General features: G+C 44.5%; 1 protein-coding gene across 2 annotated transcripts in view; it reads left to right on the top strand.

The window, feature by feature from the left end:
- LOC119654509 (TWiK family of potassium channels protein 7) overlaps positions 1–16,127 on the top strand; it is a 644,233-nt gene that overhangs the window by 161,032 nt on the left and 467,074 nt on the right. The window lies entirely within an intron of this gene.

Here is a 16,127-nt window from a genome sequence, read left to right as displayed (position 1 = left end):
CCCTCAACTGTTTTTCTTCGTTTCTTACATTCATAGCCATGAAACCGTTTCCGATTCCACAGAAGGGTTCTGGCCCGTATAAAGGCATCCCTGCTCCCTTCTTGGCTAGTTCATCCGCTGCCTCATTGCCTTCCAGCCCAGCATGGCCTGGAACCCAAAGTATCCAGACCTTGTTGGACGAGCCGAGTGTATTAAGTCTCTCAAGGCATTCCCATACCAGTTTAGAGTTCACCTGGTTGGACCTAAGTGCCATGATCGCTGCTAGGCTATCGGTGAGAATAGCTATGTTCTGCCCCCTGTAGTTCCTTTGCAGACTAAAGGAGGCACATTTGTCTATGGCGTAAATTTCCGCCTGGAATATGCTAGTGTACCTGCCCATTGGCTCAAAGTACATTTTCTTTGGACCAATGACACCGGCACCCGCTCCCTCTGCTGTGAGGGATCCGTCAGTGTACCAAGTAATCAGTTGCTGGTTTAAGCCGTATGTCACAGCCACGCTTTCCCAGTTTGTCTTGTTACTCTAACGTGTTTCGAACTTCTTATCGAAGTGAAACCTCGTTGTCATGTTGTCCCTCGGTATCAGTAATTCGGGATACCGCCTAGAAAGGATATCAATCTTCCTTCGATTTAGGCAGCTCCCCGCCTCACTCATGCTACCGGCCATCCTGAATATTGATTTCCTTGCCTGCATCTGTATGTGCAGATGGAGAGGGGTTAATCCCAGAAGGACCTCCAGGGATGCCGTTGGGCATGTCCTCATTGCCCCACTGATACACACGCAAGCCAGCCTTTGGAGCTTATGTAATTCCCTGGCTTGTGTGCTGAGTTGGGTTCTTTCTGCCCAGATTACCGCTCCATAGGTAATCATTGGTCTTACTATTGCAGTATATATCCAAAGTAGTATCTTCGGGCTGCAACCCCATTTTTTTCCTGCTATGGATCTGCAAGTCATCAGAGCCCTCGTGGCTTTCCGACAAGTGTTTCCGACATGTGTCTTCCAGAGTAATTTTTGGTCTAGCGTGATTCCCAAATATTTGACCTCTGTTTCTCGTTTCACCTCCATATCATGTAATGTTATGGCTTTCAGGTGATCCAGCTTACGCCTCCTAGTGAATGGTACTATGGTGGTTTTGGTTGGGTTGATCCGCAGTCCCACCTTCCTGCACCAGGCACTAGTAACCCTTAATCCAGTTTGGATTCTATCACATAGGGTATCTTCATATTTGCCCGTACAGATTAGAACAATGTCGTCCGCGTAGCCCTGGACTTGTATTCCAATATTAGTTAACACGTCCAGGAGTTCATCCACTACCATACTCCACATCAGCGGCGATAGTACTCCGCCCTGTGGACAGCCTTGAGTGGTGTTCATGATAATAGATTTTGTACCTGTTTGTACCTCTATTTGTCTGCTCTCTAGCATTTTGCCCATCCAGAGTGTCAGGGTGTTTCCCACTCCTTTGCGGCTCAGGGCATCCAGTATCTCTGTGTGCGATGTGTTGTCGAATGCTCCTTCGATATCCAAAAACGCGCACAGTGCAATTTCTTTTGTTTCAATGGCGTCCCGTAGTACCTCTGTCAGCTGATACAGAGTAGTTTCAGTTGACCTTCCTGCCCGGTAAGCGTGTTGACAGTGATGTAAGGGATTACGCTTTAGAACGTTAGTTCTAATATAGTTGTCTATGACCTTCTCCACCGTTTTGAGTACGAATGATGTTAGGCAGATTGGTCTGAAAGATTTAGGGTGAAAAGGATCCTTTTTACCCGCCTTCGGAATAAAGACCACTTTTGCCCGTCTCCATGCCCTTCGTATGTAACCCAGTACTATGCTCCCCCTTACCACCCTCAGAAGAGACTCTAGGATAATTCCTAGGCCTCTCTGGATAAGTGCTGGGAAAATGCCATCTGCTCCGGGAGATTTCATTGGTTGAAAGGTTCCCACTGCCCATCTTAGCCTAGCTTCTGAGCATACCTCTTTTACTAGTTTCCAGCTCTCTTTCCTTCCTCTTTTATTCGTTGTTGGGGTGTCAGGCAGATTATTGTCGCCTGCCGCCGAGGGGTAGGACCCCGGGAAATGAGTTCTGAGAAGCAGGTGTCGCTTTCATTAACTGAATTGAATTTTCTCAGATTTATAAATCGGACTTGTGTGGTTGAAAACTCAAAAGGGTGGATATTCCTGCGAGGAGAGGAATAAGTAAAAAAGCTTTAGATAGAGATAAACTTTGGATTATTTTGGTCAGAGTTGCTGGAGTGACCTTGTCTTGGCAAATTACTCAAGATGTTTAACAAGCGCCTCAGTAATATGAACAGAAAGGAGGGTGCTTTTCTAACTAAGGGCGAACCGGTTACACTTACACATAAATGGATATTTCGGGAGTCAGTTGCTGCCTTCTTCAGTGCTTATTACAATCTAGATTGTATTTAGAAAATGATTCCGCTTTTAAATTTTATTTTGTAGTTATTAAAATCGATTCAATGTCTGTCTGAAATTTAGTCAGAACTTATGGTGTGTGAGTCCCTTTACATACAACGAATAACATCAAACTTTTTTATTTTGGTCTGCGCTTCAAGCGTTCGCTCCGGAGTGCATCAGTGGTTTTTCTTTTCTCTTTCGTATGGACATTTGGAGGTGCGGTCTGCCGTCTTCAAATTAGGGTCTTTTCAAATTTGGTATGGCCGCGTCCTCGACTGATCTCGCATCGTTTAACATAGTTATTGTCATGTCTCTGGACAACAAAGACGCGGCAGGCTCATCGGACCCTCAAGTGACCGCCCTCGCTGTGCGCGTCCCTCCTTTTTTTGACGAAGGAACCCGGAGCTGTGGTTCGTCTCCGAAGAGAGCACCCAGGCGGTCCTCGCGTGCGTCTCCGGTTCTTTGGAAGCGCTGGCTGCTGTGGCGCGTCCCACGATAGCGGCCGTTCAGCGTTTAGATGAAATAGGCGTGAGATGGCCGCTCTTGTGGCCAGCATGTCGGAAATGAGGACAACGCTGGACGCTCAGCGTTAGGACGGCAGATCGCGAGCTCGCTTGCAGTCTACTGTCCGAAAAAGGCGATCGAGTAGCAGGTCGTTAGGACAACCTACGGTCCCAAGCATTTGTTGGTACCATCGTAGATTCGGCGAAAAAGGTACCAGATGTACGCTCCCATGTAAATTCGCGCCTTCCACAAAAAATTCGGTCCGCGGGGGGTCCTGGTGACGGCCACCCAAAACGCAGCGCCACGTCGCCTAACAATTTATGACCCTCTCAGCAGGCGCAGTTATCTGGTTGATACTGGTGCGGAGGTTTCAGTTCCTCCCGTACCCCGGCACCACCGGCTATTCCCGCAACCTTTAAAACTTGCGGCGGTAAATTCCTCGCGCAGAACAACACCTGCCGTTACAGGCAAGTGGGCGTGAGTCTTGGCTTACGTAGGACGTTCCCGTGGCGATTTATCATGGCGGATGTCAGCTTCCCCATTTTAGGCGCAGACTTCTTGTGTCACTATGGGTTGCTAGTGGACTTGCAGCACAGGTCCCTTATAGACCCCAAGACTAATTTTAATTCGTCAAGGTAGTATCTCATCACCCCCCCCCCCCCCCCCCCCTCCCACAACAATCTTTCCGCACTTTTGAAGGACATTAATGACTCTCGTGATAGGGCGCTCCTCCAAAAGTTAAACTTACTACTTACTACCGAATGTAGTCTCTCTAAGCCAGTGAAACATAATGTGCAGCGGCACATTAATAAAACTGGTTCCCCTATCTCCTCAAAGGTGCGTCCCCTACCACCCCAGAAGCTGGCTTTTGCAAGGAAATAATTCGAGCAACTTATCCAACAGGGTATCTGCAGACCTTCAAACAGCTATTGGTCTTCCCCACTCCATATGGTCCCTAAGTTAAACGGCGAATGGCGCCCCTGTGGGGACTATAGAAGGTTAAACGTACAAACGGTTCTTGACCGATATCCGATTCCACCTATCCACGACTTTGCGCATCATCTCGCAAACTGCCGTATTTTTTCGATCTTGGACTTAACCAAGGCCTATCACCAAATCCCTGTAGCTCCAGAAGACATTCCAAAGACGGCAATATGCACACCCTTTAGACTCTTCAAGTCGCGGATGACTTTCGGGTTGTGCAATGCGGCGCAAACCTTTCAAAGGTTCATCCACTCGGTCCAGCAAAACCTCGACTTCTGTATCGTGTATGATGTTTTGGTCGCTTCTTCCTTAGAGTCTGAGCATTTAGCCCATCTTGACTGAATTTTTCAACATCTCCTTGAGGCTGGTTTAGCCCTAAACGTTGATAAATGCAAGTTCCTCCAGACACCGGTGAGATTCCTCGGCCACTTCCCCCCCTACAGCCCGACCCAGACAAGGTGCAAGCGATCACAAGCTTCCCGCGTCCGAAAACTGTGAAGCAGTTCTTGGGCATGCTAAACTTCGTCGTTTCCTGTCCAAGGCCGCCCAACACCAGTCCGTTTTGAACGCGTACTTATCTGGCCCCAAAACAAAAGATTTCCTCTACAAGATGCACCCTAACCGTTTTTGTTGATGCCTCTGACATCGCAGTAGGTGCTGCTCTTCACTAAAAGGTGAATCAAGTCTGGCAGCCATTGAGCTTCTTCTCCAGACAGTTAAACCCAGCTCAACAGAACTACAGCACTTACGATTGAGAATTGCTCGCCGCGTACTTGAGCATTAAATACTTCCGCTTCTCCGTTGAAGGCAGGCCGTTCACATTGCCTCCCACTTATGGTTTGAAACAAAAGCTCGACAAAGCGTCATCTCGTCGGCTTCGACAACTGAGCTTTATAAGCCAGTTTACGTCAGACATCCAGCACGTGTCCGGCAAGGACTCTTTGTCACGTGTCTCCGAGGTTAAGATCTCCGCCTCACTCGACTTCTCGGCTATCGCCAAGGCGCAGGGACAAGACACAGTACTTCAGAGCCTCAAATCCAACCATAAATATAAATTTCGGAGTTGCCCATCTTCGGCTCGAACCTCTCTCTCTACTGCGAATACTTAGAAAAGGGACCCCCGCCACACATTCCGGCCAACTTCCGCAAGGAAGTGTTCCACGCGGTTCACGACGTAGCGCAGCCAAACATCAGGACAACAAATCGGCAAGTCATCGAAAAATACACTGACCAGGGAATGCAATTTCAGTTCACCCTTTGGACTAACACATACCATCTGCAATCCAATGGGATGGTAGAGCGTTGGCACCGGACGCTGAAATCCACCATTATGGCCCGCAATATTTTCAGCTCTGGCCAAGCTTTGGTCAATAAGGCGGATTTGCGCTCAATATAATTCGTAGGCATGTCGTGTTCTACGAATTATATAAAGGAGCACTCAACATCTGCGAGCCGCTACGGTCACGCTGCTCCCAGGGCAGAGGTGAGGCAGCGTCTGACGATTTGCCTCTGCCCTGGTAAGAAACCGTAAACCCGTCATCGCTTGCTTTTTTGAATCGAGGTAAGTTCAAGGAGGAATTCCATTCTCTGTTTACCATACTCAAACTGAAAAGGTTGCATAATTATTATATTATAGCTGGCGACTTGAATGCTAAGCATACCTCGTGGCTAAATGCCACAAGCAATCCCAGAGGGGTATTCCTCAAATCTTGGATAGAGCAATACCAGATAGAGTATAAAGGCGAATTATATGAGTCCAGCCTGGCCTAGGGCAAATTCCTACCTGGATTTGTGCATTGCTGACGGGCGCATGAACTTTAATTTTAAGAATCCTCAACGGAAACTACAAACTCTTCCTTATGATACACCTGATCGGGAAAACGGTAGTACAATTGCGCCAGGTGACAGGAGCAACGTGGAAATACTTTAGTACTTTCTCAAGCTGGAGAACTTGACGCTGGATACAGTTGAACAAGTCATCCCTAAGATTAAACCTCACAATAATATGGAAGGATATGAAACTGCAGCAATAAAACGGCCGAAAAAACTGAAAAGCCTACTGCTCACTTGCGTCAACAAAATCTATCGGAGATATGGGGACTATCATTATCCCATATTGGTTGAGTTCAAATCACTTCGAAAGATCGCGCGGGATCTTGTCCGTCAATATTACGTAAATGAAGTGAACTGCCAACGGAGGGAGAAGTCAAAGGGTTTTTCACCAAGCGATTCGGATTCCATGTTTACAAAGATAAATATGTTATTCCGGAAGAAGCCACCAGTAACTGTGCCGAGAATTAAAGTCGGTGGTAGCGAGATACAACACCTTATTGACCCAGGTATAGACACCACCAACTGCTGATGCGCAAGGCAATTACATCGTGATGGATGATGCTCTGAAACTCGAATTTACACGGGAGCACTTTGAATCGGTGCATCGGCCCAGAGAGGACTTAGAGCCAATGCGTCTTTCGGAAATTGTAGAACGAGATGTCCACAATTTCAAATATTGCCTGAACGGCACCACAGTTCTCCAGTTTAGCTCTGCGTTGCAGGCTGATCTCATAGCGAGTGATAATCTGCTTGATTACTTTGTCTCATGTGTGGAGTTAACTTGCATATATAGAAGGGTAAACAATAAGAGATCATCCGCTCTGGATGGCATTCCCAACGTGGTCCTCAGGCATTTACCAGACATTGCCATTCGCAGTTATTGCATTTTGTTGAATGATTTATTGAAAAACTCCATCTTTCCAGGACAATGGAAGAAAGCCCAAGTGTTCCCGATCTTAAAGAGAGGGACGGATTCATCCAGTACCAAAAGTTACGGCCGAATTAGTTTGCTGTCTAACATCAGCAAAGTGTTTGAGGTTTTGGTATTGAAGGCCTTGAACGGGCATATCAAGAGGAAGGAATTATTGTCGAATGCGCAATTCGGGTTTCGATCTGGACATTCGACAGTACATGCAATAGCGAAGAAACGTCAGATATTTGCTGGAGGATTAACAATGGTGAGTGCGTAGGGGTTTGCCTTATAGACATGGAGGAGGCCTTTGATACCGTCTGGTTGGATGGACTGATTTTCAGGCTCCTGAAGAACGAGTTTCCCAGCCACCTCGTAGCGATGATGTCTAGTATGCTGTATGGGAAGTGCTTTGTCATTACGGACGGAAATCTCACTACTAGTAAAGAATTTCATGTTCTGAATTGATTACAGCAAGGGACAGTGACTGCGCCAACCCTTTTTGCAGTATTTGCCGGCGAATTACTCAACTTGTTCGAGTTTAATAAATCTTCTAAAAGGTTGTTGGTTGCCTTTGCTGATGATCTGATAGCCTACACGGCACACAAGAAGGTAACTTAGGTGCAAGTTGAACTTAAGAAGATGTTTAATGATATTAAGTCCTTCACGAACAGCTGGCGGATGAAAATCATTGCGCAAAAGTGTGAAACGATTCTGTTTCGAAATTCCTTGGCGTACGCCAGTAGGAACTTGAAAAGGAATTGGAGAGATTTCCACATTGTCGCGAACAAGGATATTTCTGAGCGCATTCCTCATAAGAAGTGCGTTAGATACTTGGGTGTGAGCCCTGATGAGCGTCTCCAATTTAACGAGTAAGTTAATGTAGCGCTCGGAAGGCATACATGTCTCTTTGAAGACTCTTTTATGTTCCACATCTTAGCCAAAAGGTTAAGATTATTTGCTATCTTACTTTAGTTAGACCGGTGCTCACCTACGGATGTCCTATCTGGTTTAATTTGAGTGCTACCCAAATGGAGAAAATAAGGAAATGTCTGCGTGCTTGCACGGGGCTTAATAGGACTGCTTCGTTAAACTATGAGCATATGTAATGAATGAGGTGATGTATGCAGCTGCTGTGCTGAGGATCGACACAGTTATCATCAGATCGATTCGGAATGATGTAGTGTGATCTGTTTCGCATGGCGAGAACCCTTGGGTTTCGCAATTGTTCTACCCAAGTGATAGGTATTTCGAGAAAACTCTCACGACAGGCTTGGTTCCTCCCAAAGCGTTCGTGTATCTTGACAGGAATGCACTAGTTCTTGATTCTGCCGGTGATTCGGTTATGTATCATATACATAGGCGGGCCACGGACAAAAGAATAGAATACCCCCGAACTTGACAGTGGGGGCTCCAGAATTCGACTGGAGGTACTCTAGAGCGAGATCAATTGGTATTAAGCGGGACGAAAAGGATAAATCCTGGTACTGGTGGCTGCGAGATACCGGTTAGCGCCGGCCGTGATCAGTTCTGCCATTTGTTTGTTGGTGGGGCTTATGTAAATATTTAACGGGTGCTGCTTTTGCCTCCAGTTGTAACTTATACATATGTTATTCTTTGTCTGTTTGTTAATATTGCAACTATTATTATTACTTTTTCTTCCTATGAATGTTATTGTAAAGCAAAATAAAGGGTTGTTGCATATGGAACGCCAATGATTATTGTTTTTTTAACAAGTTTAAAGCGTGTACCATTGAAAAAACAGTATTCCACCTGCAACCAAAATGTCTTTCATTCTGCTTTATCGAATACATCAATTTTTTGCCTCACTTGAATGCATCGCCGTCAATCGGTTGATCAATTTTTTTCACTCGGATACGAGTATATTGAATACTTCTATATTTTTTTCTCTTTTTCTAACCGAAAGTTTGAAATAACTACTATTGAGAAAAATAAACGGTTTCTTCTCTTCCTGCCTCTCCAAATCCAGAGCCATTTGGATAATGACCCGGCGAGAGAGCAAACGGGTGTCATCAGCGTAGTCGAGGTTTTTGAGAAATGACGTCACAAATCATTGAACTCCTTCACTTTCTCTAAAGAAGGCAGCATGAAAAACTTCACCAAAAACCTATTGGTGACAAGATGCAACCCTGGCTGAGTCCGTCTTGAATCTCATATTCTGCTAGAATCCTGGATCTTCCACTTCTTCCTCTCTCCGGTAAAAAGTTCAGATTCCCATGATCCTGTTTAAGTGCAAATACCAGATTTGCAGAAACTGCAGGCGCGGCGACGAATAGCTCTATACGTAACGGTGACTAACCATTCACCAACGAGAAGGAGAGCATGTTCGGTGTCAGTCAGACCTAACTGACCTTTTGGCAGTCTCTGAGCTCGAACAATGTGCCACCAATTATGTGGCAGTGAAAGCTGCAGAAATGTACAAATCCCCAACAATGGACGCTAGGGACACCAAGATTGTGTTCTTATCCACAGTCCACAGTCTTTTCGGAAAACAATTGCATGAAAACTTTAGGGAGATTAGGAAATCAGAAAAGTAGTTTGCTGCCTAGCAAAGTATCCTCCCCAGAAAGTTCCACTTCGATCAAGTCATATACTTTGCACAACAAAGAAAAGCTGGAAAATGGCATGATTCCATGTCACCACTACTATCACATTTCACCTTCTCGAAACAATGATGTTCTGGGCGTATGGGGCTATCCGGCCTAGCAAGATAGTGGAGAATATCTTATAGATGGTACTCAGCAACGTGATACCTCTATAATTGCTGCACTGTGTGATATCTCCCTTTTTATGTATGAGACAGATTATGCTTCGTTGCCAATCGTCAGGCATTGATTCGCTGTCCCATACCTTGAGCACAAGTTGATGAACCACTTGGTGTAACTGGTCGCCTCCATATTTAACCAATTCGGCTGTAATTCCATCGGCTCCTGGCGACTTATGATTTTTTAGTTGTCCCGTCTGGAGAGGCCCACGTATGTTTGTGGACCGCTTTCCGCGCAAACCAGGTACTTCCAACAACCATTTCGTGTGATCCTGCTAATTGAATAGTCCGCAGTCCGTTATCATTTGTTTTTTCGTGTAAGCTATGGGAGCCAACGTATCGCCTGAATACGGACTCCTTCCCTACTTGGCTGTTAAAATCCCCAAGTATGATTTTGATATCATATCTGGGACAGGCTTCGAGGGTTCTTTCTACTGCCTCGTGGAAGGTATCCTTCTCCGACTCTGCAGTCTCCTCTGTAGGGGCGTGAACGTTTATGAGGCTTATATTTCTAAACTTGCCTCGCAAGCGCAGAGTGCATAGCCTTTCGCTTATGCTTTCAAAGTCGATAACAGCAGGTTTCATTTTTTGGCTGACTAAGAAACCTACTCCGAGCACATGGTTTACTGGATGACCGCTATAATATATGGTGTAGTGGCTCTTCTCCAGGAAACCGGTCCCTGTCCATCGCATCTCTTGCAACGCTGTTACATCAGCCCTATATTGGGACAGGGTATCGGCTAGCTGCTTATCAGCTTCATCTCTGTACAGGGAGCGCACGTTCCATGAGAAAATGCGCAAATCGTTGTTCCTTTTTCGTTGCCGGGTCCGTCCTATCCGAGGCTCCTGTTGCGGCTTCGTAACAAGTTGTTTTCCGTGTAGGGCTGTCAGCCCTACCCAACCCCCAACTTGGAGGACCAGTTGGTACAATTTGTCCCGTTTTTAGGCGCGGGAGACTCGCCTTCATCCTTCTCCGTCTGCAGCTTTTCTTCAAGAAAGAGCTCCCAGCGGTCACCACGTGGAGGTGGAGATAGGGTTTGGTAGTAGAGCTGTTGGTGTTGGTTCAGCAGGCATTTCCCAGGTTTTATGCTCCATCGTGGGTACCAATCCACGTTTCGCCCCGGGACCTATACTACCCTTTGACCACCAGAGGATAATAGTATTCTTTGAAAATCCAGGAAGTTCCGTCGAATTTTTGTTGAAGTAGTAAGCAATCGGCGAGTTTTTCGACTAGTTCATCAAAGTCGGAGGAGGTGTAGAAAAGAATTTCCAGTTCACGTGTCAGTTCATTATCTGATTCCTTTATTTTGAGTTTCCTGGTTTGCTCAGTTGGAACTTCAAATACCTTGTCTTCTTCTAAGGAATCTTCCTTATCCACTTCAAAATATTCTTCCACCTCCTCAGCGAGATCAATGTTTGTTGATAGTATGAACTCCTGAATGTCTGCTTCCTCCAAAAAGGCAGGCACAGGATTTTGATAACGTTTTCCTAGGATCTTCACAATCGAAGGAGAATATTTCAACAGGATGAAATCTCCGCTTGCATCTGAAGGGAGTAAGTCTGTGAAGGTGATCTTATGAATTGAATCAGTTGGACGGGGTGCTTCCTTGTGTTTGGCCTGGAGGAAACGAAGGACTGTCGTGTCTTCGTGTGTGTACTTGATGACAACATCGTCAAATTTCTCCGATTCTGATAGTTCCGTTGCTAAAAGGAAGTCTGAGGCTTTGTTTTTCAAAACTCGCCAGAGGCACAGACAGAGTAAAAGCAACTGGTAATCGTCCCCATGTTTAGTTAATTTCAGTCCTGAGCTGGGAGTGCGCTTATTGTCAAAATCTCCCGGAAGAAACTCGTTATGGCTCTCAGTACATTTGAATTGCTTCGGTGGTGTCGGTTGCGACATAATGTGCGAATATGTGTGAATATTAACATAGCAGAATTTTACCAGAATTACAAATCCGAATTCTGTAGTTGAGAACTCAAAAGGGTGGATATTCCTGCAAGGCAAAGGGAAAATAAATCAGGAAAACTTTAGACAAACATCACATTTGGATTATTTTGGTCAGAGTTGCTGGAGTGATCTCGTCTACGCAAATTATTCTAAATGTTTTTCTTTTGTTTAGCAAGTGCCCCAGTAATATCAACAAACAAATTAACAACCAGCTCCCAGTACACGGCAAGGATACGTGAGGGACTGAAATGTTCAACACGACCCCCTTCTCACGTTTCTGAGGATGGTTGGCACAGAGGAGTGCGAGCGCATTTCGACGGCGCATTTCAGTACGGTTTCAGTGTTTGTGGGCGGCTGACTGTAGGTCTCCAAATAAGCAAAGGGGATGTAAATTTTGTTTTCTCCTAATACACCCGCATCGAATATCAGATGAAAGATCTCAATTAGATTTTCACCAGCAGACTTTGGTTTCGACGTAAGTTGCAAAATACGGAAGCAATGGGTCAAAATGTGCAAGTTTAAAGTGCGGCATCACTCAGCTATGCCAACCAAAAATCTGAAAAAATAAAGGCAACATCTAAGTCTAAAAAGGAGACGCGGCATACCCTGCCTCTGATGGAGTGATGGCATGCGCCTACGCCAGGACACATTTTACGTAAATTAGTTGCTCTTCAAGACATGTATGACGTCATCATCATACAAAGTGAACTTATATGAATGGTGGGGGCCATGGGGAGATTTTAGTTTTGTTTTTAAGGTTTTGTGTAAATATTAATATTAATTAATATTAAAATCTATTCAATGTCTGTCTGTCTGTCTATGAAATCCCACGCATACAGCGCGTGGCATAAATTTAGGTTGAGTTTAAAGGGGGCTCCCCATACATACAAAAGGGGGATTCAAAAAATTTTTTCACCGGATAGAGTCGCCTAAGGTATCAAATGAACGGTCTCGATTTGTACTTTCCGAAACTGACATTAGTTTAGCATGAAATGAATTGCAAAGTGTACGAGTAAGGAGCCAAAATGTACGCACTTAAAATGAGACAAGACTCATTTTCGGAAACTACCCCACCTAAAAATCCAAAAAAAAAAACAGGGTGGTGCGCTTAGATGAAATCTAGGCCTCAAAATATATCCCATTATAATATCTGCTAAAATAAACATATTATCAACTTTTCGAAATTGACTGAAAAACCCCCCTTAACTTCATCTTGGGAGTACTAAATTTTGCCCGACCGACAAAGAGGACTGTCCCGTGCATACACATGCCACATCTTATGGAAATCCGAGTATTAGTGTCAAAGTTATGGCAGTTAAAACTTATCAATTTCCTGGGAATTTACCGCATCCTAAGCCATACAAATAAGATGCTGACGTCATAATTAATGATAATAACTGACATTCGAATGAAATATTAAAACTCCATTCACGAAGAATCTACTTCTCCCTATCCATTTTTAAGGTTTTGTGTAAACACAAAACCTTATTAAAATCGGTTTACTGTCTGTCTGTCTGTCCGTCTGTAACGATTGACACCAAATTTGGTAGAAAGGTGGGAACTGTGAACGCTCGCGCATACAATGTGTTACATCCTTTTACCTCGAATTTAAGGGGGGTCCCCATACATGCAAAAGGGGGGTGTAAAAGTTTTTTTCATCAAATATAGTCATGTGGGGTATCAAATTAAAGGTTTCGATTAGTACTTTTCAAAGGCGATCTTAGTTTTGACATTCGTTGGAAGGGTGAGGAGCGCGGGGGGTTGAAAGTGATCACTTCTTTAAGGGGGCCATTCTCAGAAACTACCAAACCGAAAAATCTGAAAAAAATCAGGAGGCTGCCACTATATGGTGCCTAGGCTCCGAAATACTTTCCATGCTGATATCTGTTTAAATAAAGTTAATAATAGTATATTACTACTTGTAATTGGTTAGAAACCCCCCTTAAGTTCATCGTAGTACCATGAAATTTTGCAGTGATATAGGCTATAATATAGGGCATGATCTTACCAAGTTTGGTGGAAATCGCACTATTACTAACAAAGTTATAATATGTCAAATTTGTTCCTTCTTTGAAAATCGAAGACTATGAATGTCAATATCACCCGAAAGTGGATACTCTCACATAATATATGGATATATTGGGTGCTACATACTAAGAAATACACAAAACCTTTCGTACCTGAAGCGTCCAGCTTCCGGTTTCCCGACTTGTTTGTATCTGTTGAAGGTTAAATTCTTCGCATTTGCTAATAATATTAAACTCAGAGTCTGAAGCATATGAGGTTGACTATTATCAATACAGGGCCTTCCAACAAATGATTTGTTTAAATCGCCCTCTAGGGGCAATGGAATTTTTAACTATGTGACACGGAGCTGTCATGCGCTCGTCGCTCCTCACATTTTCTTGTTTTTCTTCAGCCTTTGTTCCGTTCACAAGCGGGATCGGCTCATCGTGATCGGTTTCGCCATTTTATTTTATCAAATGCCTGATCTAGATGCAATTTCGAGGTTGTTAAATACCCATCCATAGCGTATCAAGTCGGCTACTGTTATGGCTCTTGGTAATGGATACCCTGCTGTGGCTCTTGGATGACAAAACAGTCTTCGGGCAAGCATTTTCGGACGACCTAGCCATAATATTTACCGGCAAGTTTGCGGACCCAGTATGTGACCGCTTGAATGCAACTCTGCATGAAATCCACAGTTGGTGCCTCCGCAATGGACTCACGATGAACGCTAGGAAGACTGGACTAGTTATGTTCACTAGGAACGTTAGTTGGGGCAACTATACACTACCCACCTTAGCAGAGGCGGAAATCCAACTGGCATAAACAGTCAAGTACTTAGGAGTGCATTTCGACTTCAAGTTAACGTGGAAACGCCATATTCAGCAACAATATTAGAAATCCTGCAGATTGCTCTGGTGCTGTTGGAATGCGATAGGTAAGATCTGGGGACTTCCACCAAAATGGATAGACTGGATGTATGCATCCATAATAAAACCCATTTTGATGTATGCATGCATCGTCTGGTGTCCAAGACTGAACTTTGCTAACAGCAGGAAGCTGCTAACACAGATTCAGAGACTTGGTTGCCTAAGTATTACTGGAACAATGAGTACTACGCCGACTGCGGCACTTGAAGCTATCCTAAATTTACGAATATCGAACTGGCCCGACCCCTCGGAGAAATGACGACCATATTCCAGGCGGAGATATATGCCAATTCATTGGCAACAGAGGAATGTCTGCGATAAAAATGAAGGAGTCGCACCATTCGAATCTGTTCCGATAGTCGTTCGGCATTATCAGCACTAAATAGCAACGACATATTAAGCCAGTTAGTGTGGAGTTGTCATCAGGTCCTGGTAAAACTTGGCCGACTGAATGAAACATTCCTGATGGGGGTAATGGGTAATGCTGGTAATGAGGAGGCTGACAGAGTGGCTCGCCGAGGGTCTGGATCCACAATGGTGGGCCACAACCTTTTGGAATCTGAGCATCCACTGAAGGGTGAAATCGCAAGGATTCAAGCAGTCGAGTGGAGAAATTTGAACTGTTGTCGGTGGGCGAAAATCCTTGTAAAAGAGCCTGGTGTCGCTAGAGCGGCATTTTTGTTGTCCCTTGTGAAGTAGGACATGAAAACCCTAGTAGGGCTTTTAACGGGACACTGCTCCTTTAACTACCATATGTAAAAGATTGGGATGGTCGTTTTGGCTGTATGCAGCCAATGTGATGAGGAGGGGGAGACGGCCCTGCATTTTTTATGCAGCTGCCCGACATCCTCAGATCTCAGACGAATACACCTTGGCAAGGTTTTCTTCAATGAAGAATCTGCGCACTCTCTGCCTCTGGAAAATTTTCTCGGATTCGCTAAGGCTTGCGAACACCGTAGGCGGAATGCCATTGAATAGGCGATTTACGGGGATAGTACAATGGGCCTAACAATGGCCTGAGTGCTCGGAGCTGCGGCTCCCCCAGTAAACTAAACTGACTAACTACTGTGGAATGCCACTTCATCCAGGTCGCATTAATACGTGACACAATTTCATTAAGCAGTTCCCCATTGGTTGATAGCATTGACCCCAGATATTTAATTCGCTCAGTTCTGGGCAGGTCACTGCAGCTGGCAGCGCTGACCAATTTTAACATCTTCAGTCAATGCTATGCGTTATGTTCCTCACAAAGGGAAACACAAAACCTTTTATACCTGAAGCGTCAAGCTTCCGGTTTCCCGACTTGGTTTTATTATATAATAGTTCTTCGCAAATCAGTATGAATTACTTAAGACAGACATGTATGTATAAGTTAGTGCTAATTAAGTTTGCGGGTAGTGTCTAATAGGATAGATATGTGTGTACGCTATTACCGGTGGTATTTACTTAAGTAAATATGTTTTGTGCATGGGGTAAAGTGGAAATGCGTGAATATGCGTTATTAGATCAATTTATAGGAGCAACGTTTGTTTATTTAGGATGAGCATATTGTTTTTTGTCTTTGATATGTATGTACATGTGCATATCTGGACTTTAGCAATTAGTGAAGGAATCTTTTTTGCATTTTTAGTTATATACGAATTGAAAACTGTGCTTAGGCAGTTCCTTATATAAAAACAAAACACAAAACCTTTTACCCGAAGCGCCCACCTTCCGGTATTCCTACAGGGTAGGCCATTTAATCTGGCAACCCTCTAAATTTTGGTAAAAATGTCAGATTGACTAATGACATACCGTATTTCGTCTTCTTTTTC

Source organism: Hermetia illucens, chromosome 4 (assembly GCF_905115235.1).
Source record: "Hermetia illucens chromosome 4, iHerIll2.2.curated.20191125, whole genome shotgun sequence".
Lineage (NCBI taxonomy): Eukaryota > Metazoa > Arthropoda > Insecta > Diptera > Stratiomyidae > Hermetia > Hermetia illucens.
Note: the sequence above shows the minus strand (reverse complement) of the source record. Positions and strands in the feature narration are given on the sequence as shown.